The following is a 26,005-nucleotide window of genomic DNA, read 5'->3' as shown; positions in this document are numbered from 1 at the left end:
TCCTCAAACATCTAATTTCCAGCACATCCACCCTCCTGCGCACAACTCTATCCATAGCCCACGCCTCGCAACCATACAACATTGTTGGAACCACTATTCCTTCAAACGTACCCATTTGTGCTTTCCGAGATAACGTTCTCGACTTCCACACATTCTTCAATGCTCCCAGGATTTTCAACCCCTCCCCCACCCTATGATTCACTTCTGCTTCCATGGTTCCATCCACTGCCAGATCCACTCCCAGATATCTAAAACACTTCACTTCCTCCAGTTTTTATCCATTCAATCTTACCTCCCAATTGACTTGACCCTCAACCCTACTGTACCTAATAACCTTGTTCTTATTCACATTTACTCTTAACTTTCTTCTTTCACACACTTTACCAAACTCATTCACCAGCTTCTGCAGTTTCTCACATGAATCAGCCACCAGCGCTGTATCATCAGCGAACAACAACTGACCCACTTCCCAAGCTCTCTCATCCACAACAGACCTCATACTTGCCCCTCTTTCCAAAACTCTTGCATTCACCTCCCCAACAACCCCATCCATAAACAAATTAAACAACCATGGAGACATATATATATATATATATATATATATATATATATATATATATATATATATATATACATATATATATATATATTAGCGCAAGGAAACAGACGAAAGAAATGGCCCAACCCACCCCCATACATATGTATATACATATGTCCACACACGCAAATACACATACCTACACAGCTTTCCATGGTTTACCCCAGACGCTTCACATGCCTTGATTCCATCCACTGACAGCACGTCAACCCCGGTATACCACATCGCTCCAATTCACTCTATTCCTTGCCCTCCTTTCACCCTCCTGCATGTTCAGGCCCCGATCACACACAATCTTTTTCACTTCATCTTTCCACCTCCAATTTGGTCTTCCTCTTCTCCTCGTTCCCTCCACCTCCGACACATATATCCTCTTGGTCAATCTTTCCTCACGCATTCTCTCCATGTGCCCAAACCATTTCAAAACACCCTCTTCTGCTCTCTCAACCACGCTCTTTTTATTTCCACACATCTCTCTTACCCTTACGTTACTTACTCGATCAAACCACCTCACACCACACATTGTCCTCAAACATCTCATTTCCAGCACATCCATCCTCCTGCGCACAACTCTATCCATAGCCCACTCCTCGCAACCATACAACATTGTTGGAACCACTATTCCTTCAAACATACCCATTTTTGCTTTCCGAGATAATGTTTTCGACTTCCACACATTCTTCAAGGCTCCCAGAATTTTCGCCCCCTCCCCCACCCTATGATCCACTTCCGCTTCCATGGTTCCATCCACTGCCAGATCCACTCCCAGATATCTAAAACACTTAACTTCCTCCAGTTTTTCTCCATTCAAACTCACCTCCCAATTGACTTGACCCTCAACCCTACTGTACCTAATAACCTTGCTCTTATTCACATTTACTCTTAACTTTCTTCTTTCACACACTTTACCCAATGCTGTCTCCCGCGTTTGCGAGTTAGCGCAAGGAAACAGACGAACGAAATGGCCCAACCCACCCCCATACACATGTATATATATACGTCCACACACGCAAATATACATACCTACACAGCTTTCCATGGTTTACCCCAGACGCTTCACATGCCCTGATTCAATCCACTGACAGCACATCAACCCCGGTATACCACATCGATCCAATTCACTCTATTTCTTGCTCTCCTTTCACCCTCCTGCATGCTCAGGCCCCGATCACACAAAATCTTTTTCACTCCATCTTTCCACCTCCAATTTGGTCTCCCACTTCTCCTCGTTCCCTCCACTTCCGACACATTTATCCTCTTGGTCAATCTTTCCTCACTCATTCTCTCCATGTGCCCAAACCATTTCAAAACACCCTCTTCTGCTCTCTCAACCACACTCTTTTTATTTCCACACATCTCTCTTACCCTTATGTTACTTACTCGATCAAACCACCTCACACCACACATTGTCCTGAAACATCTCATTTCCAGCACATCCATCCTCCTGTGCACAACTCTGTCCATAGCCCACGCCTCGCAACCATACAACATTGTTGGAACCACTATTCCTTCAAACATAACCATTTTTGCTTTCCGAGATAATGCTCTCGACTTCCTCACATTCTTCAACGCTCCCAGGATTTTCGCCCCCTCCCCCACCCTATGATCCACTTCCGCTTCCATGGTTCCATCCGCTGCCAGATCCACTCCCAGATATCTAAAACACTTTACTTCCTCCAGTTTTTCTCTATTCAAACTTACCTCCCAATATATATATATATACATATATATTTTTTTTTTCTTTTTTTTTGCTTTGTCGCTGTCTCCCGCGTTTGCGAGGTAGCGCAAGGAAACAGACGAAAGAAATGGCCCAACCCACCCCCATACACATGTATATACATACGTCCACACACGCAAATATACATACCTACACAGCTTTCCACGGTTTACCCCAGACGCTTCACATGCCTTGATTCAATCCACTGACAGCACGTCAACCCCGGTATACCACATCGCTCCAATTCACTCTATCCCTTGCCCTCCTTTCACCCTCCTGCATGTTCAGGCCCCGATCACACAAAATCTTTTTCACTCCATCTTTCCACCTCCAGTTTGGTCTCCCTCTTCTCCTCGTTCCCTCCACCTCCGACACATATATCCTCCTGGTCAATCTTTCCTCACTCATTCTCTCCATGTGCCCAAACCATTTCAAAACACCCTCTTCTGCTCTCTCAACCACGCTCTTTTTATTTCCACACATCTCTCTTACCCTTATGTTACTTACTCGATTAAACCACCTCACACCACACATTGTCCTCAAACATCTCATTTCCAACACATCCATCCTCCTGCGCACAACTCTATCCATAGCCCACGCCTCGCAACAATACAACATTGTTGGAACCACTATTCCTTCAAACATACCCATTTTTGCTTTCCGAGATAATGTTCTCGACTTCCACACATTCTTCAAGGATCCCAGAATTTTCGCCCCCTCCCCCACCCTATGATCCACTTCCGCTTCCATGGTTCCATCCGCTGCCAGATCCACTCCCAGATATCTAAAACACTTCACTTCCTCCAGTTTTTCTCCATTCAAACTCACCTCCCAATTGACTTGACCCTCAACCCTACTGTACCTAATAACCTTGCTCTTATTCACATTTACTCTTAACTTTCTTCTTTCACACACTTTACCAAACTCAGTCACCAGCTTCTGCAGTTTCTCACATGAATCAGCCACCAGCGCTGTATCATCAGCGAACAACAACTGACTCACTTCCCAAGCTCTCTCATCCACAACAGACTTCATACTTGCCCCTCTTTCCAAAACTCTTGCATTCACCTCCCTAACAACCCCATCCATAAACAAATTAAACAAACATGGAGACATCACACACCCCTGCCGCAAACCTACATTCACTGAGAACCAATCACTTTCCTCTCTTCCTACACGTACACATGCCTTACATCCTCGATAAAAACTTTTCACTGCTTCTAACAACTTGCCTCCCACACCATATATTCTTAATACCTTCCACAGAGCATCTCTATCAACTCTATCATATGCCTTCTCCAGATCCATAAATGCTACATACAAATCCATTTGCTTTTCTAAGTATTTCTCACATACATTCTTCAAAGCAAACACCTGATCCACACATCCTCTACCACTTCTGAAACCACACTGCTCTTCCCCAGCATCAGCCTTCACTCCTGCCTGCAGTGGCATGCTTTCCGACATGTTTCATGAGCTCCTCTTCGCCAACGAAACTACCTTGGCCCACCAGTGATGCTACTACGTTTGTGAATCAAGAACCATTGCCAAACAAACCTCGCCAGGTGGTAGAGTGTCCCGCAGTGTATCGAGACAGACTTCCCCAGAACTTTTTTAAAGGGGAAGTAAATGTTTATAGTTGTGTTACTGGAGTGATAGTTTTCATACATGGTGCTTTGACAAGAAAATAGTGAAATTGGAAAAAATGTAGCTTAGACATTGAAGCTTATTGATACAGTGGTTAAATTGATGAGAACTACTATTGACGTATGTGTAAATAAATTATACATTTCCTTTTTCCATAGCCAGAGGTTGAACCATTATGTGACATTCATTTTTTCATTTCATTTCAAGCTAGAAGTTTCAGTTTTCTAAATTGTTTCTTACATTTTTCATATGTATATATATGTATGTGTGTGTGTGTGTATATGTGCGTATGTATGTGTATGTGTATATATATATATATATATATATATATATATATATATATATATATATATATATATATATTATCCCTGGGGATAGGGGTGAAAGAATATATATATATATATATATATATATATATATATATATATATATATATATATATATATATATATATATTTTTTTTTTTTTTTTTTTTTTCGCTGTCTCCCGCGTTTGCGAGTTAGCGCAAGGAAACAGACGAAAGAAATGGCCCAACCCACCCCCATACACATGTATATACATACGTCCACACACGCAAATATACATACCTACACAGCCCTCCATGGTTTACCCCAGACGCCTCACATGCCCCGATTCAATCCACTGACAGCACGTCAACCCCGGTATACCACATCGCTCCAATTCACTCTATTCCTTGCCCTCCTTTCACCCTCCTGCATATTCAGGCCCCGATCACACAAAATCTTTTTCACGCCATCTTTCCACCTCCAATTTGGTCTCCCTCTTCTCCTCGTTCCCTCCACCTCCGACACATATATCCTCTTGGTCAATCTTTCCTCACTCATTCTCTCCATGTGCCCAAACCATTTCAAAACACCCTCTACTGCTCTCTCAACCACGCTCTTTTTATTTCCACACATCTCCCTTACCCTTACGTTACTTACTCGATCAAACCACCTCACACCACACATTGTCCTCAAACATCTCATTTCCAGCACATCCATCCTCCTGCGCACAACTCTATCCATAGCCCACGCCTCGCAACCATACAACATTGTTGGAACCACTATTCCTTCAAACATACCCATTTTTGCTTTCCGAGATAATGTTCTCGACTTCCACACATTCTTCAAGGCTCCCAGAATTTTCGCCCCCTCCCCCACCCTATGATCCACCACGGTTCCATGGTTCCATCCGCTGCCAGATCCACTCCCAGATATCTAAAACACTTCACTTCCTCCAGTTTTTCTCCATTCAAACTCACCTCCCAATTGACTTGACCCTCAACCCTACTGTACCTAATAACCTTGCTCTTCTTCACATTTACTCTTAACTTTCTTCTTTCACACACTTTACCAAACTCAGTCACCAGCTTCTGCAGTTTCTCACATGAATCAGCCACCAGCGCTGTATCATCAGCGAACAACAACTGACTCACTTCCCAAGCTCTCTCATCCCCAACAGACTTCATACTTGCCCCTCTTTTCAAAACTCTTGCATTTACCTCCCTAACAACCCCATCCATAAACAAATTAAACAACCATGGAGACATCACACACCACTGCCGCAAACCTACATTCACTGAGAACCAATCACTTTCCTCTCTTCCTACACGTACACATGCCATACATCCTCGATAAAAACTTTTCACTGCTTCTAACAACTTGCCTCCCACACCATATATTCTTATTACCTTCAACAGAGCATCTCTATCAACTCTATCATATGCCTTCTCCAGATCCACAAATGCTACATACAAATCCATATATATATATATATATATATATATATATATATATATATATATATATATATATATATATATATTTTTATTATACTTTGTCGCTGTCTCCCGCGTTTGCGAGGTAGCGCAAGGAAACAGACGAAAGAAATGGCCCACCCCCCCCATACACATGTATATACATACGTCCACACACGCAAATATACATACCTACACAGCTTTCCATGGTTTACCCCAGACGCTTCACATGCCTTGATTCAATCCACTGACAGCACGTCAACCCCGGTATACCACATCGCTCTAATTCACTCTATTCCTTGCCCTCCTTTCACCCTCCTGCATGTTCAGGCCCCGATCACACAAAATCTTTTTCACTCCATCTTTCCACCTCCAATTTGGTCTCCCTCTTCTCCTTGTTCCCTCCACCTCCGACACATATATCCTCTTGGTCAATCTTTCCTCACTCATCCTCTACATGTGCCCAAACCACTTCAAAACACCCTCTTCTGCTCTCTCAACCACGCTCTTTTTATTTCCACACATCTCTCTTACCCTTACGTTACTCACTCGATCAAACCACCTCACACCACACATTGTCCTCAAACATCTCATTTCCAGCACATCCATCCTCCTGCGCACAACTCTATCCACAGCCCACGCCTCGCAACCATACAACATTGTTGGAACCACTATTCCTTCAAACATACCCATTTTTGCTTTCCGAGATAATGTTCTCGACTTCCACACATTCTTCAAGGCCCCCAGGATTTTCGCCCCCTCCCCCACCCTATGATCCACTTCCGCTTCCATGGTTCCATCCGCTGCCAGATCCACTCCCAGAAATCTAAAACACTTCACTTCCTCCAGTTTTTCTCCATTCAAACTCACCTCCCAATTGACTTGACCCTCAACCCTACTGTACCTAATAACCTTGCTCTTATTCACATTTACTCTTAACTTTCTTCTTCCACACACTTTTCCAAACTCAGTCACCAGCTTCTGCAGTTTCTCACATGAATCAGCCACCAGCGCTGTATCATCAGCGAACAACAACTGACTCACTTCCCAAGCTCTCTCATCCCCAACAGACTTCATACTTGCCCCTCTTTCCAAAACTCTTGCATTTACCTCCCTAACAACCCCATCCATAAACAAATTAAACAACCATGGAGACATCACACACCCCTTCCGCAAACCTACATTCACTGAGAACCAATCACTTTCCTCTCTTCCTACACGTACACATGCCTTACATCCTCGATAAAAACTTTTCACTGCTTCTAACAACTTTCCTCCCACACCATATATTCTTAATACCTTCAACAGAGCATCTCTATCAACTCTATCATATGCCTTCTCCAGATCCATAAATGCTACATACAAATCCATTTGCTTTTCTAAGTATTTCTCACATACATTCTTCAAAGCAAACACCTGATCCACACATCCTCTACCACTTCTGAAACCACACTGCTCTTCCCCAATCTGATGCTCTGTACATGCCTTCACCCTCTCAATCAATACCCTCCTATACCCTCCCATATAATATATATATATATATATATATATATATATATATATATATATATATATATATATATATATATATATATCCAAATTTATTAAAAAAGGGGGTGACTGTATTGTTGACTGGTTGGTAAGGTTATTTAATGTATGTATGACTCATGGTGAGGTGCCTGAGGATTGGCGGAATGCTTGCATAGTGCCATTGTACAAAGGCAAAGGGGATAAGAGTGAGTGCTCAAATTACAGAGGTATAAGTTTGTTGAGTATTCCTGGTAAATTATATGGGAGGGTATTGATTGAGAGGGTGAAGGCATGTACAGAGCATCAGATTGGGGAAGAGCAGTGTGGTTTCAGAAGTGGTAGAGGATGTGTGGATCAGGTGTTTGCTTTGAAGAATGTATGTGAGAAATACTTAGAAAAGCAAATGGATTTGTATGTAGCATTTATGGATCTGGAGAAGGCATATGATAGAGTTGATAGAGATGCTCTGTGGAAGGTATTAAGAATATATGGTGTGGGAGGAAAGTTGTTAGAAGCAGTGAAAAGTTTTTATCGAGGATGTAAGGCATGTGTACGTGTAGGAAGAGAGGAAAGTGATTGGTTCTCAGTGAATGTAGGTTTGCGGCAGGGGTGTGTGATGTCTCCATGGTTGTTTAATTTGTTTATGGATGGGGTTGTTAGGGAGGTAAATGCAAGAGTTTTGGAAAGAGGGGCAAGTATGAAGTCTGTTGGGGATGAGAGAGCTTGGGAAGTGAGTCAGTTGTTGTTCGCTGATGATACAGCGCTGGTGGCGGATTCATGTGAGAAACTGCAGAAGCTGGTGACGGAGTTTGGTAAAGTGTGTGGAAGAAGAAAGTTAAGAGTAAATGTCAATAAGAGCAAGGTTATTAGGTACAGTAGGGTTGAGGGTCAAGTCAATTGGGAGGTGAGTTTGAATGGTGAGAGGCTGGAGGAAGTGAAGTGTTTTAGATATCTGGGAGTGGATCTGTCAGCGGATGGAACCATGGAAGCGGAAGTGGATCATAGGGTGGGGGAGGGGGCGAAAATTTTGGGAGCCTTGAAAAATGTGTGGAAGTCGAGAACATTATCCCGGAAAGCAAAAATGGGTATGTTTGAAGGAATAGTAGTTCCAACAATGTTGTATGGTTGCGAGGCGTGGGCTATGGATAGAGTTGTGCGTAGGAGGATGGATGTGCTGGAAATGAGATGTTTGAGGACAATGTGTGGTGTGAGGTGGTTTGATCGAGTAAGTAACGTAAGGGTAAGAGAGATGTGTGGAAATAAAAAGAGCGTGGTTGAGAGAGCAGAAGAGGGTGTTTTGAAGTGGTTTGGGCACATGGAGAGAATGAGTGAGGAAAGATTGACCAAGAGGATATATGTGTCGGAGGTGGAGGGAACGAGGAGAAGAGGGAGACCAAATTGGAGGTGGAAAGATGGAGTGAAAAGGATTTTGTGTGATCGGGGCCTGAACATGCAGGAGGGTGAAAGGAGGGCAAGGAATAGAGTGAATTGGAGCGATGTGGTATACAGGGGTTGACGTGCTGTCAGTGGATTGAATCAAGGCATGTGAAGCGTCTGGGGTAAACCATGGAAAGCTGTGTAGGTATGTATATTTGCGTGTGTGGACGTGTGTATGTACATGTGTATGGGGGGGGGTTGGGCCATTTCTTTCGTCTGTTTCCTTGCGCTACCTCGCAAACGCGGGAGACAGCGACAAAGTATAAAAAAAAAAAAAAAAAAAAAAAAAATATATATATATATATATATTATACATTATCCCTGGAGGTAGGGGAGAAAGAATACTTCCCACACATTCCTCACGTGTCGTAGAAGGCGACTAGAGGGGACGGGCGCGGGGGGCCAGAAATCCTCCCCTCCTTGTATTTCAACTTTCTAAAATGGGAAACAGAAGAAGGAGTCACGTGGGGAGTACTCATCCTCCTCGTAGGCTCAGATTGGGGTGTCTAAATGTGTGTGGATGTAACCAAGATGTGAAAAAAGGAGAGATACGTAGTATGTTTGAGGAAAGGAACCTGGATATTTTCGCTTTGAGTGAAACGAAGCTCAAGGGTAAAGGGGAAGAGTGGTTTGGGAATGTCTTGGGAGTAAAGTCAGGGATTAGTGAGAGGACAAGAGCAAGGGAAGGAGTAGCACTACTCCTGAAACAGGAGTTGTGGGAGTATATGATAGAATGTAAGAAAGTAAATTCTCGATTAATATGGGTAAAACTGAAAGTTGATGGAGAAAGATGGGTGATTATTAGTGCATATGCACCTGGGCATGAGAAGAAAGATCATGAGAGGCAAGTGTGTTAGGAGCAGCTGAATGAGTGTGTTAGTGGTTTTGATGCAAAAGACCGGGTTATAGTGATGGGTGAATTGAATGCAAAGGTGAGTAATGTGGCAGCTGAGGGAATAATTGGTATACATGGGGTGTTCAGTGTTGTAAATGGAAATGGTGAAGAGCTTGTAGATTTATGTGCTGAAAAAGGACTGGTGATTGGGAATACCTGGTTTAAAAAGGGAGATATACGTAAGTATACGTATGTAAGTAGGAGAGATGGCCAGAGACCATTATTGGATTATGTGTTAATTGACAAGCGTGCAAAAGAGAGACTTTTGGATGTTAATGTGCTGAGAGGCGCAACTGGAGGGATGTGTGATCATTATCTTGTGGAGGTGAAGGTGAAGATTTGTATGGGTTTTCAGAAAAGAAGAGAGAATGTTGGGGTGAAGAGGGTGGTGAGAGTAAGTGAGCTTGGGAAGGAGACTTGTGTGAGGAAGTACCAGGAGAGACTTAGTACAGAATGGAAAAAGGTGAGAAGAAAGACGTAAGGGGAGTGGGGGAGGAATGGGATGTATTTAGGGAAGCAGTGATGGCTTGCGCAAAAGATGCTTGTGGCATGAGAAGTGTGGGAGGTGGGTTGATTAGAAAGGGTAGTGAGTGGTGGGATGAAGAAGTAAGAGTATTAGTGAAAGAGAAGAGAGAGGCATTTGGACGATTTTTGCAGGGAAAAAATGCAAATGAGTGGGAGATGTATAAAAGAAAGAGACAGGAGGTCAAGAGAAAGGTGCAAGAGGTGAAAAAGAGGGCAAATGAGAGTTGGGGTGAGAGAGTATCATTAAATTTTAGGGAGAATAAAAACATGTTCTGGAAGGAGGTGAATAAAGTGCGTAAGACAAGGGAGCCAATGGGAACTTCAGTGAAGGGGGTTAATGGGGAGGTGATAACAAGTAGTGGTGATGTGAGAAGGAGATGGAGTGAGTATTTTGAAGGTTTGTTGAATGTGTTTGATTATAGAGTGGCAGATATAGGGTGTTTTGGTCGAGGTGGTGTGCAAAGTGAGAGGGTTAGGGAAAATGATTAGGTAAACAGAGAAGTAGTAGTAAAAGCATTGCGGAAGATGAAAGCCGGCAAGGCTGCAGGTTTGGATGGTATTGCAGTGGAATTTATTAAAAAAGGGGGTGACTGTATTGTTGACTGGTTGGTAAGGTTATTTAATGTATGTTTGATTCATGGCGAGGTGCCTGAGGATTGGCGGAATGCTTGCATAGTGCCATTGTACAAAGGCAAAGGGGATAAGAGTGATTGCTCAAATTACAGAGGTATAAGTTTGTTGAGTATTCCTGGTAAATTATATGGGAGGGTATTGATTGAGAGGGTGAAGGCATGTACGGAGCATTTCCACCTCCAATTTGGTCTCCCACTTCTCCTCGTTCCCTCCACCTCCGACACATGTATCCTCTTGGTCAATCTTTCCTCACTCATTCTCTCCATGTGCCCAAACCATTTCAAAACACCCTCTTCTGCTCTCTCAACCACACTCTTTTTATTTCCACACCTCTCTTATCTTTACATTACTTACTCGATCAAACCACCTCATACCACATATTGTCCTCAAACATCTCATTTCCAGCACATCTACCCTCCTGCGCACAACTCTATCCATAGCCCATGCCTTGCAACCATACAACATTGTTGGAACCACTATTCCTTCAAACATACCCATTTTTGCTTTCCGAGATAATGTTCTCGACTTCCACACATTCTTCAACGCTCCCAGGATTTTCGCCCCCTCCCCCACCCTATGATTTACTTCCGCTTCCATGGTTCCATCCGCTGCCAGATCCACTCCCAGATATCTAAAACACCTTACTTCCTCCAGTTTTTCTCCATTCAAACTTACCTCCCAATTGACTTGACCCTCAACCCTACTGTACCTAATAACCTTGCTCTTATTCACATTTACTCTTAACTTTCTTCTTTCACACACTTTACCAAACTCAGTCACCAGCTTCTGCAGTTTCTCACATGAATCAGCCACCAGCACTGTATTATCAGCGAACAACAACTGACTCACTTCCCAAGCTCTCTCATCCCCAACAGACTGCATACTTGCCCTCCCTAACAACCTCCCTAACAACCCCATCCATAAACAAATTAAACAACCATGGAGACATCACACACCCCTGCTGCAAACCTACATTCACTGAGAACCAATCACTATCCTCTCTTCCTACACATACACATGCCTTACATCCTCGATAGAAACTTTTCACTGCTTCTAACAACTTTCCTCCCACACCATATATTCTTAATACCTTCCACAGAGCATCTCTATCAACTCTATCATATGCCTTCTCCAGATCCATAAATGCTACATACAAATTCATTTGCTTTTCTAAGTATTTCTCACATACATTCTTCAAAGCAAACACCTGATCCACACATCCTCTACCACTTCTGAAACCACACTGCTCTTCCCCAATCTGATGCTCTGTGCATGCCTTCACCCTCTCAATCAATACCCTCCCATATAATTTCCTAGGAATACTCAAAAAACTTATACCTCTGTAAGTTGAGCACTCACTTTCATCCCCTTTGCCTTTGTACAATGGCACTATACAAGCATTCCACCAGTTCTCAGGCACCTCACCATGAGTCATACATACATTAAATAACCTTACCAACCAGTTAACAATGCAGTCATCCCCTTTTTTAATAAATTCCACTGCAATACCATCCAAACCCACTGCCTTGCCGGCTTTCATCTTCTGCAAAGCTTTTACTACCTCTTCTCTGTTTACCAAATCATTCTCCCTAACCCCTTCACTTTGCACACCACCTCGACCAAAACACCCTATATCTGCCACTCTATCATCAAACACATTCAACAAACCTTCAAAATACTCCCTCCACCTCCTTCTCACATCACCACTATTTGTTTTCATCTTCCCATTTGTCCCCTTCACTGAAGTTCCCATTTGTTCCCTTGTCTTACACACTTTATTTACCTCTTTCCAAAACATGTTTTTATTCTTTCTAAAATTTAATGACTCTCTCACCCCAACTCTCATTTACCCTCTTTTTCACCTCTAGCACCTTTCTCTTGACCTCCTGCCTCTTTCTTTTATACATCTCCCACTCATTTGCATTATTTCCCTGATCGCCCAAATGCCTCTCTCTTCTCTTTCACTAATAATCTTACTTCTTCATCCCACCACTCACTACCCTTTCTAATCTGCCCACCTCCCACGCTTCTGATGCCATGAGCATCTTTTGTGCAAGCCACCACTGCTTCCCTAAATACATCCCATTCCTCCCCCACTCCCCTTACGTCCTTTGTTCTCACCTTTTTCCATGCTGTACTCAGTCTCTCCTGGTACTTCCTCACACAAGTCTCCTTCCTAAGTTCACTTAATCTCACCACTCTTTTCACCCCAACATTCTCTCTTCTTTTCTGAAAACCTCTACACATCTTCACCTTCGTCTCCACAAGATAATGTTTAGACATCCCTCCAGTTGCACCTCACAGCACATTAACACCCAAAAGTCTCTCTTTCGCATGCCTATCAATTAACACGTAATCCAATAACGCTCTCCGGCCATCTCTCCTACTTACATACGTATACTTATGTACATCTCTCCATTCAAACCAGATATTCCCAATCACCAGTCCTTTTTCAGCACATAAATCTACAAGCTCTTCACCATTTCCATTCACAACACTTAACACCCCATGTACACCAATTATTCCCTCAAGTGCCACACATTACTCACCTTTGCATTCAAATCACCCATCACTATAACCCAGTCTCGTGCATCAAAACTACTAACACACTCACTCAGCTGCTCCTAAAACACTTGCCTCTCATGATCTTTCTTCTCATGCCCAAGTGCATATGCACCAATAATCACCCATCTCTCTCCATCCACTTTCAGTTTTACCCATATCAATCTAGAGTTTACTTTCTTACACTCTATCACATACTCCCACCACTCCTGTTTCAGGAGTAGTGCTACTCCTTCCCTTGCTCTAGTACTCTCACTAACCCCTGACTTTACTCCCAAGACATTCCCAAACCACTCTTCCTCAGAGCCAAAGCATCCAGGTTCATTTCCTCAAACATACTACCTATCTCTCCATTTTTCTCATCTTGGTTATATCCACACACATTTAGACTCCCCAATCTGAGCCTTCAAAGAGGATGAGCACTCCCCGCATGACTCCTTCTGTTTCCCCTTTTAGAAAGTTAAAATACAAGGAGTGGAGGATTTGCAGCCCCCCCGCTCCCATCCCCTTTAGTCGCCTTCTACGACACGTGAGGAATGCGTGGGAAGTATTCTTTCTGCCCTATTGGTGTTATCTAATATTTTCAATAAATATCTCCAGGATGGAAAAGTCCCACAGGACTGGAGACTGGCAGATGTCACTCCTATATACAAAAAAGGGAAGCCGCAAAGTGCCTCGGAATTACCGTCCTATTAACCTCACATTAAATATATATAAACTCCTACAGTTGATTATCAGAGATAAAATTGTAGCCCATCTGGAATAACAGCCTGATTGATAATGCACAGCATGGTTTTACAAGGTGCAGATCATGCCTAACAAACCAACTTGAATTTTATCATAAATCATTCAATACCCATGAGAAGACAAAAGCAATAGATATAATATTTCTGGACCTCCAGAAAGCATTTGACAAAGTTCCCCATACCAAATTGATGCACAAAGTCCAGGCCTAGGGGATTACTGGTTGCATAGGAAATTGGACAGAAGGCTGGTTCAGGCCTAGGGGATTACTGGTTGCATGGGAAATTGGACAGAAGCCTAGCCTAGTAATGTGATAAGATGCCGAGAGTTGTAATGAATGGGGAATCATCACCATGGTCACTCATTACCAGTGAAATCCCCAGGGATGTGTACTTGGGTCTTTACTGATCATTTTGCTGTCCTTGTGGGGATGAGGATCAGGGAGAGGTGGAAGTATGGTGTAAGGAGGAATGATGAGGTAAAAGTGTTGGCAAGCGAGAGGATGAATCAGGAAAAATACAGGGAGGAGTATGAAAGGAAGGTAACTGAACCTTAGAGGGAAGCACAGTAAATGTAGGAATGCACTTAAGTGTGAACGAGGTGTTTAAAATGTTTAGAGAAACACTACTAAAGGTTGTAGAATCAGTAGTTGGATACAAGGTAATGAGATACAGGAATAAAAAGGGCAATGCATGGTGGATAGGAGAGATCAGAAATGCTGTGGAAGAGAAGAAAAAGGCATATGGTAGATTGCTAAATAGGAATGTACTGGTGGAAGTTGAGTAAAGGAGGGAAGAATACAAAATATGTAAGTGGAATGTTAAGAAGCTGATAGAGGAAAACAAAGAAATTGTAGATGAAGATTTTAGAAGAAAGTTAAGTGAAGAGTTTCTGATTAAGTAACTATACTGGAAGGAGGTGAAAGAGGAGGATGTTAGAGTGGAAATGTTGATGTAAGAAGTATCGAAGGGAATTGCTAAATCAAGAGGAGGAAGTGAAAGGAAGATGGAATGAGCATTTTGAAGAACTAATGAATGTGGGGGAAGGGAAGGCAGCAGTTGTTTTATGCATGGGTATGGAGGAGGAAAGGAAGAGGATTCAAGTGCAGGGGCCTATGGCAAAGAGGGAGGTAAGAAGGGCAATAATGAGGCTGAAGGTAGAAAAGGCACCTGGAGTGGATGGAATTATGGCTGAAATTCTGAAGTATAGAGGAGAAAGTGTGATAGAGTGGATGCATCTTATATATAATTTAGCATGGAAACATATGGTTGTGCCTGAGGATTGGGTGAAAGCTCTTACTTTTCCTTTATTCAAAGGAAAAGGTGCTAAGGATGTATATAGCAATTATAGAGGAATAAGTCTGTTACGTAAACCAGGAAAAGTGTATGCTATTTTAGGAATGCAGAGGATGTGTGCAGCTTTTATGGATTTGGAGAAAGCATATGACAGAGTTGAGTGGAATGCTTTGTGGGATGTGTCAAGGATATATGGTATAGGGGGGATAACTGTTGGATGGTGTAAAAGCCTTCTATAGAGGAGCAAATGCATGTGTAAGAGTGGATGGAGAGCTGAGTGAAAGTTCTGGAATATATGTAGCTGTGAGGCAGGGCTGTATGATGGAATGATAAAGAAAAAATGGGTGCAGAGATGGAATGTGGCAGTGAGATATGGTGATATAGGGGGATAACTGTTGGATGGTGTAAAAGCCTTCTATAGAGGAGCAAATGCATGTGTAAGAGTGGATGGAGAGCTGAGTGAAAGTTCTGGAATGTATGTAGCCGTGAGGCAGGGCTGTATGATGGAATGATAAAGAAAAAATGGGTGCATTTGGAAACATATGGTTGTGCCTGAGGATTGGGTGAAAGCTCTTACTTTTCCTTTATTCAAAGGAAAAGGTGCTAAGGATGTATATAGCAATTATAGAGGAATAAGTCTGTTACGTAAACCAGGAAAAGTGTATGCTAGAATATCAATTGACAAAGTTATGGAAGTGACTGAATGCAGAATAAGTGAAGAGCAAGGGGGTTTTAGGAATGCAGAGGATGTGTGCAGCTTTTATGGATTTGGAGAAAGCGTATGACAGAGTTGAGTGGAATGCTTTGTGGGATGTGTCAAGGATATATGGTATAGGGGGATAACTGTTGGATGGTGTAAAAGCCTTCTATAGAGGAGCAAATGCATGTGTAAGAGTGGATGGAGAGCTGAGTGAAAGTTCTGGAATATATGTAGCTGTGAGACAGGGCTGTATGATGGAATGATAAAGAAAAAATGGGTGCAGAGATGGAATGTGGCAGTGAGATATGGTGGTATAGGGGGATAACTGTTGGATGGTGTAAAAGCCTTCTATAGAGGAGCAAATGCATGTGTAAGAGTGGATGGAGAGCTGAGTGAAAGTTCTGGAATATATGTAGCTGTGAGGCAGGGCTGTATGATGGAATGATAAAGAAAAAATGGGTGCAGAGATGGAATGTGGCAGTGAGATATGGTGGCAAGTGGCACATCTGTTTGCAGATGATAGTGTGTTGTTTGTGGAGAGTGAAGAGGAGCAGCAGCAGGTTGTATAAATTTTATGGCGTGAAAGTGTAGGAGATTGAAGGTAAATGCAAATAAGAGTAAAGTAATGGTGTTTGAAGGGAAACAGAGGGAAAGTATAGATTTTGTAAAACCATACAGAGTGAAAGAAGAAAGAGTACTAAATTGTGCTGTGGATATGGGGGGAAAGACTGGAGGAAGTGAGGGAACTTAAGTATCTGGGAGTTGTTTAGGGTAAGTGTGGAGATATGGAAGGAGAGATAAGGGAGAGACTAGTACAGGGTAGAAGAGTCATTGGGTCCATTAATAGAATAATAAAGGGAAGAGGTGTAAGTATGGAAGTGAGAGGATTAAGCAACAACATACTCCTCCCAACCCTGACCTATGAAGCTAAAACATGGTCATGGAATGAGGCACAGAGGTCAAGAATCCAGGCTGTGGAAATGAGCTATTTGAGAAGAGCATGTGGTGTGACTAGATGGTACGAAGAAAGAAATGAAAGAGTGTATGAGAGATGTGGTATAGCAAGGATGCAACGGGAGTGAATTGTGGAAAGGTAGAATAGGTGAAACATAATACTATGAGATGGTTTGGGCATGTGGGAAGAATGCAAGACTGGGAGTTTACAAGGCGAGTGTATGATAGTGCAATTAAAGGGGTTGGTGTGAGTGGAAGTCCACCTGTGACATGGGCAAATAAGGTGGAGGAATACTGGAGGGAGAGAAATAGAGGAAGGATGCACCTACAGAAATGGCCCAAGTGATATATGATCACTTTTCATCAGTATTCATCCAACCCCACTCTCCCCTACACTCTTTTTGAGCATTCTCCCATGTGCATCTTCTTGCCCTTTCTCTGCATGTCTAATCTCATCCATACATGATGCATTTCCTCTTTTATTCTTATATCTGAAAACCTTGTATCTAACAGCTAATTGTACAACCTTACACTCTAAACATTCTAAACACCTCATTCACATATGACTGCATCCCTACATTTACTGGACTTTCATCAAAACTGTCTGTCATCTTTCCTTCATACTCCTTGCATTCTTTCTAATTCATCTCACTTGCCAACACTTTTACCTCTTCATTTTTCCTGACACCATACCTTCACTTTTCCCTGATTCTCATCTCCACAGGAACTGCAAAATGGTCAAAATCCTCTCTAGTACAACCTTTGTCAACTTTCTATCCACCATCACATAGTCAATTAAACCCTTTAGTTATTCTTTTTCATCATTTTTCTCCATGTATACATGTGCATCATCTTCTGCTGAAAAAAGTAGTAAATACCTCACAGCAGAAACATTCATAAAGTAACATTCATTCTCATTTACTCCAGACACTCCCCATTTACCAACTATCTTATTAACTTTATCACATTTAACCTTTATATTCACATCACACACTACAACCACCTTTCTCTCCTTCTCAGTCCTTTCTATATAGTAATTCAAATTTTTCCAGTAATACTTCAATTCAATCTTGCCTCACACAGTCTTCATATTCCGAGATGCATGTACACATACCATGCATACTTTACAATTACAGTCTTTAATTTCACCCACACTATTCTTGACTCATTCCATCCATACTCTGTAACATCCTTCCATACTCTCGGTGGTAACACAACTGCATGTGCTTCTTTTCCCCTTCCCTGATAATTTAATTCATTCTTGTCCATACCACTCCTCCTTCCATGCCCTCCCTCAAACACAACATACAAACTAAATGCCCTTCGAACACTAACATGTACCAGATTTGGATATGAAAAATAATCCCTCAACATCCTAACAAATCATCAGCTCTGCTTTGAACAATACCTTACCAGCCTTGTTTCCCACCTTCTTAAAAGCATATGTAACAAAGCTGCAAACCACATAAAATACTGCACTCAGAACTATTACTATCACCAGCAACCACAAACACCCAATACCTTCACAGCGAAACAAAGATCCTTCCATTAAAGAATCACCTCAACATGCTTGGCACCCTATTCTATGCAGCAAAACTATACCTCTCCCATCCAAAGCACTGTATAGATAACCACTAACTCCCATGTAAATATAAAAAGCTTACCCTTGCCTCACACTTTGGAAACCTGTACAAACAGATTCCACCATACCCAACAAATATGAAATTGGCAAAACATAAACACACTGTAATGATCTTGCTCATTTTTAAATTCCATATCCACCAGACATACATTCATCAAAAACCACACTCCCTAGACAAACTGGAGCCATAATCTCCTGATTATGCTCTGGACATCAATCACTACAATATCATGAATACTTTCGACATATCCTAAGGCCCTTTAGGCCCACAATGCAACTAAACACAAAGAAGACACAAAACACTTACTACTGAATTGCCCTGCACTCTTTGCATATACACAAAGAAATTCAAACACTAACAGACCATTGGGTACTTTCGAGGCACACAAATCACTACACATAATGAACTGTTTTCATAGCTTTTGTTGATTATTGCTAGTGTCTCAGCGAATTATTTTTATCTAACCCCACATTATCCTTAATCATCATCCTGGAGAAGTGCAGGGGATTCACAAGGATAAAAGGGACTCCTGAGGAAGGAAGTATATAATGTACACCATTTTACCAACAACAGCAGCAAGTTTTTAGTATCTGTACTGTAAACATTGTGATCAAATTTCTTATATGTTGGCAATAATTATCATGGCAGTTGCAGGCTACTTTCAGCCAAGCCTGATGGGATCTAGCACACTGGTTGTGTGAAGATGCACAAAGCAATGCATGAGAGATATGCATTTTACTCGAACCTTGTCACCCACACTCTGCCTGCATCATTCTACCTTATTATGACTCACTAAGTTATCATCTCCAATATATGATATCTGAACTATATGAACTTTTCATAATCGTAACCTGCTTGTTGTTCTGTGCCCTAAGATATGGTCTCTTAGTATACAGCTAGTCATGCTACCACAAGAAAGGTGAGGAAAGTGTCATCTTTAGGGCAAAAAGTGGACTTAATTAATCACCTTCCTTGAGGTGAAAGTGCAGCATCTATTGGGAGGCAAATTGGTGTGAATGAGCCAACAGTACAAACCTTACAGAAAATTAAGGCTTTCTCTTGTGTAATATAGCTGGATGGCTGCTTTGTGGGAGCACACAGGACAAGTGCACAGCATCTGGGGTGAGGTACTGGCATCATACTCTACAGTATTATTTCTTTGTTTTGTACATTTCTTTATACTTCTGCAGAATAAACATGTTCTGAAGTATAGCATGCTGATTCTTCATGACAGGACTTAAGATATGTCCTTAATAGATCACCTACGTAATCCAATATTCTCCATTAGCCTAGATGCACGCAAACTGTGGTTTTAATAATCATGCTGTCTTCAAATAATCTAATCTCTGTGGTTGTCAAGGGATCTCTGTAGTTGAAACACACCAGACAAACAATATAAAATGTAACAATCTGATGACACGCAAGGCAACTAATCAGTGTTTGTATATTTCTATAAATTTCAGCTGCTTGAGGAGGTTTTTGTAAGTTTTGATGATTTCTGCTAGTGTTTCACTGAATTCTATACACATGTCTCCACAATATGCCTTATCATCATACTCCTCCCTACTACTGCTATTCAAGATCATAAGAGGCACAGGTTATCATACTAACAAGTTGGCAGACTAGCCTTTACTCCACCAGTTGGTGTCAATTCAAATGCTATTTTGTAAACTAATTGATGAAATACCATTAGACTTATTAGTGCCGACTAGTCAGCATCAGTAGTTTAAATATTACAGCCGACTAGTCAGCATCAATAGTTTAAATATTACATTTAACTTACTGATACTGACAAATTGGCAACAGTAGGTGAAACGCAACTTTGATAGCTATTCAGCAACAGGGTCAAACGCTATTTTGCCGACTACTTGGCACCAGTGGGTCAAACTCTGTTTTACTAATACATCGCTTACCAAAACTGAATCAGACATAACACAATTTCCTGAGGAGCTGGTAGTATTTTTCCACAGCATCAGCATTCTATTCTCTAGCAAAGAATCAAACCACCACACTGAAAACCATATTTTGCACAACTAAGTACCTATCTTAACTAACCAAACTAACCCAGGTAAAACTACCATTTATGACATTCTCCTGGGAATTGGGGTTTTTGAGTGTGGTAAATTACAAAAAGAAGAAATTTGCAATAGAAATGAGATGATAATTGTTCAAAGGACATCAATAACAATTTCAACCAAACAACACCTAACCTATTAGTCGCTGGATGTCCGAAACGATAATAACACCCAACAACCTACACTAATCTAACTTGACCAAACACCATTTATAAGAGGTAGAGCCATGCCATATCAAGGTAAAATACCGTTTCACTCACAGATGCTAACTAGTTGGCACTGGTGAGCTAAAGGACAATTTGCCGATTAATAGGCATCGTAACCGATGTCCGTAAAGAGAAAAATCCCAATCATACTTCCCATATACGAACACATCTGTAACACATGAAATAAACATAGTGGCGGAACTAAACTGGAACACCATCAGTAAATGCATATAAAAACGATGAAAACTATATTTATTTACTAGTACATTACCAGAGTCACCTTTAAACACCATAAGGTAATATTATAGTAACGAAAACTGTAATAGTCTGAGAGACATCATGAAGGTTAGCCCCTGTCCTGTGTCTTATAACATAATAATAATGATAGTCCCTTACCTAAATCACGATGCAATTAATCTGGTGGGTTTATACTTCTGGTAGATCTTAGTCGGAAAAATGTTGACAATGTTGACACGGCAGCGAACACCACTGGTGAGTCACTGAAGTGGCGACCAACTCCACCGATTGATTGAAACAGCGACCAAAGCAGCTAGCCATTGAGGAGCGACCACCTCTAACACCCAGCGAATAAACCATCAAAATTGCTTAACACAGAAAATACAAATGTAGTTCGCGTCGTAAAGAAAATATTCACATTTCGGCAGCATATATAGCATTGACATGATATACCTTTATGTACACACACACACACAGCTCTAGTGGCTAATTCGAGTGAGAAACTGAAGTTGCTGACTGAGTTCGGAAAAGTGTGGGAAAGGAGACAGTCGAGAGTAAATATGAATAAGAGCAAGGTTATTAGGTTCAGTAAGATTGAGGGACAAGTTAATTGGGATGTAGGTTTGAATAGAGAAAAATTGGAGGAGGTGAAGTCTTTTAGGTATCTGGGAGTGGACTTAGCAGCGGATGGAACCATGGAAGCTGAAGTGAGTCAAAGGGTACAAGAGTAGGATAAGGTTCTGGGAGCGATGAAGAACGTGTGGAAGGAGGGAACGTTATCTCGGAGAGCAAAAATGTGCACGTTTGAAGGAATAGTGGTTCCAACAATGTTATATGGTTGCGAGCCGTGGGCTATAGATAGAGTTGTACGGAGGAGGGTGGATGTGTTGGAAATGAAATGTTTGAGGGCAATATGTGGTGTGAGGTGGTTTGATCGATTAAGTAATGAAAAGTTAAGAGAGATGTGTGGTAATAAAAAGAGTGTAATTGAGAGAGCAGAAAAGGGTGTGTTGAAATGGTTTGAACATATGGAAAGAATAAGCGAGGAAAGATTGACAAAGCGGATATATGTGTCTGAGGTGGAGGGAACGAGTAGTGGGAGAACAAATTGGAGGTGGAAGGATGGAATGGAAAGATTTTGAGCGATCGGGGTCTGAACATACAGGAGGGTGAGAGGCGTGCAACGAATAGAGCGAATTGGAACGATGTGGTATACCGGGGTGGACGTGCTGTCAATGGATTGAACCAGGGCATGTGAAGCGTCTGGGGTAAACCATGGAAAGTTGTGTGGGGCCTGGATGTGGAAAGGTAGCAGTGGTTTTGGTGCATTAAACATGACAGCTAGAAACTGAGTGTGAACGAATGTGGCCTTTGTTGTCTTTTCCTAGCGCTACCTCGATGAACCAGAATGGGGAAGGGGGGGGGGGGGGAGCGATACTGTTTCCTGTAGGGCGGAGTAGCGCTAGTAATGGATGAAAGCAAGCAAGTATGAATATGTACATGCGTATATATATATATATATATATATATATATATATATATATATATATATATATATATATATATATATATATATCGTCTGTTTCCTTGCGCTACCTCGCTAACGCGGGAGACAGCAACAAAGCAAAATAAATAAATAAATAAATGTATATATATATATATATATATATATATATATATATATATATATATATATATATGATTTTATTTATCGATCATACTTTGTCGCTGTCTCCCGCGTTAGCGAGGTAGCGCAAGGAAAAAGACGAAAGAATGGCCCAACCCACCCACATACACATGTATATGCATACGCGTCTACACACGCACATATACATACCTATACATCTCAACGTATACATACATATACACACAGATATATAGATATATATACATGTACAAAATTCATAGTCTGCCCTTATTAATTCCTGTCGCCACCCCGCCACACATGAAATAACAACCTCCTCCCCCAAATGTGCGCGAGGTAGCGCTAGGAAAACACAACAAAGGCCACATTCGCTCACACTCAGTCTCTAGCTGTCATGTATATTGCACTGAAACTCATATTCCTATGAGTCCACGGGGAAAATGAAACATGATAAGTTCCCAAGTGCACTTTCGTGTAATAATCACATTATCAGGGGAGACAAGAGAGAAATGTAAGTCAGTTGATATACATCGAAGAGACGAAGTCGGACGTCATTTGGTAAGCTGCGATTGTCCAAGACAGGTAACGAGCGTTCATAAACTTATTATTTTACAAATTTTATCAACAATAAAGTTATCTAATTTGTATAGACCATCACTAATATTAAGATTATAATTCTTTGTGTATTTGATAATAGAAGATTCAATGATATTTCTCGTGGTAATAGAGTTAGAGTTAATAACTGAGATGGCATTACTCCAGTCAATACAATAATCACAGTTTTTAACGTGATTAAACAAGGCAATAAACTGCTTCTTAGGGATTTTTACTGAGTTTACAATATGTTTTCAAAAGTAACTATTTATCTAAAATGAATGATCTTTTAAACGATGACTCAATATAAACTCAATAAAAATCCCCCAGAAGCAGTTAATTCCCATTTCAATAAAGAAATGAAGTTGTTGTTGAAAGGTAATGGTTCTCTAATCAAAACTTTGTCATCTTTGTCCACTTCATTGCCGTATATGTATGGACTTATCAAAACACATAAACAGAATTTTCCAGCAAGACCTATATGAGTTCAGTGGGCTCCATCACATGTAAATTGTCAAAATGGTTAATTTCTTTATTAAGCCCTTTAGTGGGTAAGATATCAAATTCTAATATCATGAACAGTGTAGATTTAGTCAACAAGGTAAACAATATCAATTTTGATTTTGATTTCAAACTAGTTAGCTTTGATGTTTCCTCACTTTTCACTAAGGTTCCAGTTGATGACCTTTCAGAATATCTAATTGATGTTTTGGACGATATTCATTTAGCTGTTTCAAAGTCTGCTTTCAGTGAACTGGTAGAATTGTGTATAAAAGACTGTGTATTTCAATTCAATGGAGATTATTATGCTAAAAAATTGGTATGGTAATGGATAACCCTCTTTCACCTGTACTAAGTAATCTTTAAATGGATTTTTTTAAAAAAAAATTGTTAAAGGATATCTTACCTTCTAATGCAATTTAGTTTAGGTATGTAGATGATGTTCTTTGTGTTTGGCCAACAAATGAAAATTTACAAATATTTCTCCCCTTACATAACAATTTAGTACCTTCCATCAAATTTACTGTAGAAAATGAAAATAATGGTATGTTACTATCTTTAGATTGTATGATCCATAGGCAAGGAAACAAGTTTAAGTTTCGCATATACAGAAAACCTACCAATGTATGCTCATATATCCATTATTACTCATCTCAACATGACAGAGTTAAATCATCATCATTTCAATCTATGTTCCTTAGGGCATTACGTATTTGCAGTCCAGAGTTTATTGATCATGAGTTTGAGAAGATATATTCTATTGGATCTAAGTTAAAATACCCTAGATCTTTCATTGATAAATCCCTTAAGTTCGCAAAGAAATCATATTATAGAGTTGAGCCCCGAAACCTCCCATTGACACCAAGAATCTTTTAGTTCTCCCTTTTAATGATGATTTTACTTTACTTCCCATGTTGCTTAAATCCTTTAATGTAAACGTTGCCTTCAGCAACAATGATACTTTAAAGAATATCTTAATCAGGAATTCACCAGAAAATTCTTTTGGATGCATCTATAAAGTGCCTTGTGGATATTGTGATAAATTTAATGTTGGGCAGACTGGTAAGAATCATTCTGTTAGACTTAACATAAATATAGTATATAAGAACGGGACAAGAATCAAATGCTTGTTTAATCACGTTAAAAACTATGATCATTGTACTGACTGGAATAATGCCATTTCAGTTATTGACTCCAACTCAATCTATTACCACCAGAAATATCATTGAATCTTCTATTATTAGATACACAAAATATTACAATTTTGATATTATGATAGTCTATACAAATTTAATAACTTTATCATATGTACATATATTATATCGTCTTTGTCAATCTTTCCTCACTCATTCTCTCCATGTGACCAAACCATTTCAAAACACCCTCTTCTGCTCTCTCAACCACACTCTTTTTATTACCACACATCTCTCTTACTCTTTCATTACTTACTCGATCAAACCACCTCACACCACATATTGTCCTCAAACATCTCATTACCAGCATATCCACTCTCCTCCGTACAACTCTTTCTATAGTCCTCGCCTCGCAACCACATAACATTGTTTTAACCACTATTCCTTCAAACGTACCCATTTTTGGTTTCCGAGATAACGCCTCGCCTTCCACACATTCTTCAACGCTCCCAGAACTTTCGCCCCCTCCCTCACCCTGTGACACACTTCCGCTTCCATGGTTCCTTCTGCTGCCAAATCCACTCCCAGATATCTAAAACACTTTACTTCCTTTAGTTTTTCTCCATTCGAACTTACCTCCCAATTGACTTGTCCCTCAACCCTACTGTACCTAATAACCTTGCTCTTATTCACATCATTCTCTTTCGCCTACTTTCTTCTTTCACACACTTTGCCAAACTCAGTGACCAGCTTCTGCAGTTTCGCACCCGAATCAGCCACCAGCGCTGTATCATCAGCGAACAACAACTGACTCACTTCCCAAGCCCTCTCATCCAGAACAGACTGCATACTTGCCCTTCTTTCCAAAACTCTTGCATTCACCTCCCTAACAACCCCATCCATAAACAAATTAAACAACCATGGAGACATGACGCATCCCTGCCGCAAACCGACATTTTCTGAGTACCAATCACT

The 26,005-nt window shown here is 40.9% G+C and overlaps 1 protein-coding gene across 2 annotated transcripts in view; it reads right to left on the bottom strand.

The window, feature by feature from the left end:
- The window catches only part of lsn (vacuolar-sorting protein SNF8), a 292,203-nt gene extending 270,763 nt beyond the window's left edge, over window positions 1-21,440 (bottom strand). For both annotated transcript variants that reach the window (XR_011716448.1, XM_071691589.1), the window contains exon 1: window positions 21,317-21,440. The gene's annotated coding sequence lies outside the window, so the exon portion shown is untranslated. The remainder of the gene's footprint in view (window positions 1-21,316) is intronic.
- Between the last annotated feature and the right edge of the window lie 4,565 nt (window positions 21,441-26,005).

The sequence above is a fragment of the Panulirus ornatus genome, chromosome 50 (genome assembly GCF_036320965.1).
Source record: "Panulirus ornatus isolate Po-2019 chromosome 50, ASM3632096v1, whole genome shotgun sequence".
Classification (NCBI taxonomy): Eukaryota; Metazoa; Arthropoda; class Malacostraca; order Decapoda; family Palinuridae; genus Panulirus; species Panulirus ornatus.
The sequence above is the reverse complement of the archived record's forward strand: the minus strand, read 5'-3'. Positions and strand labels throughout refer to the sequence as shown.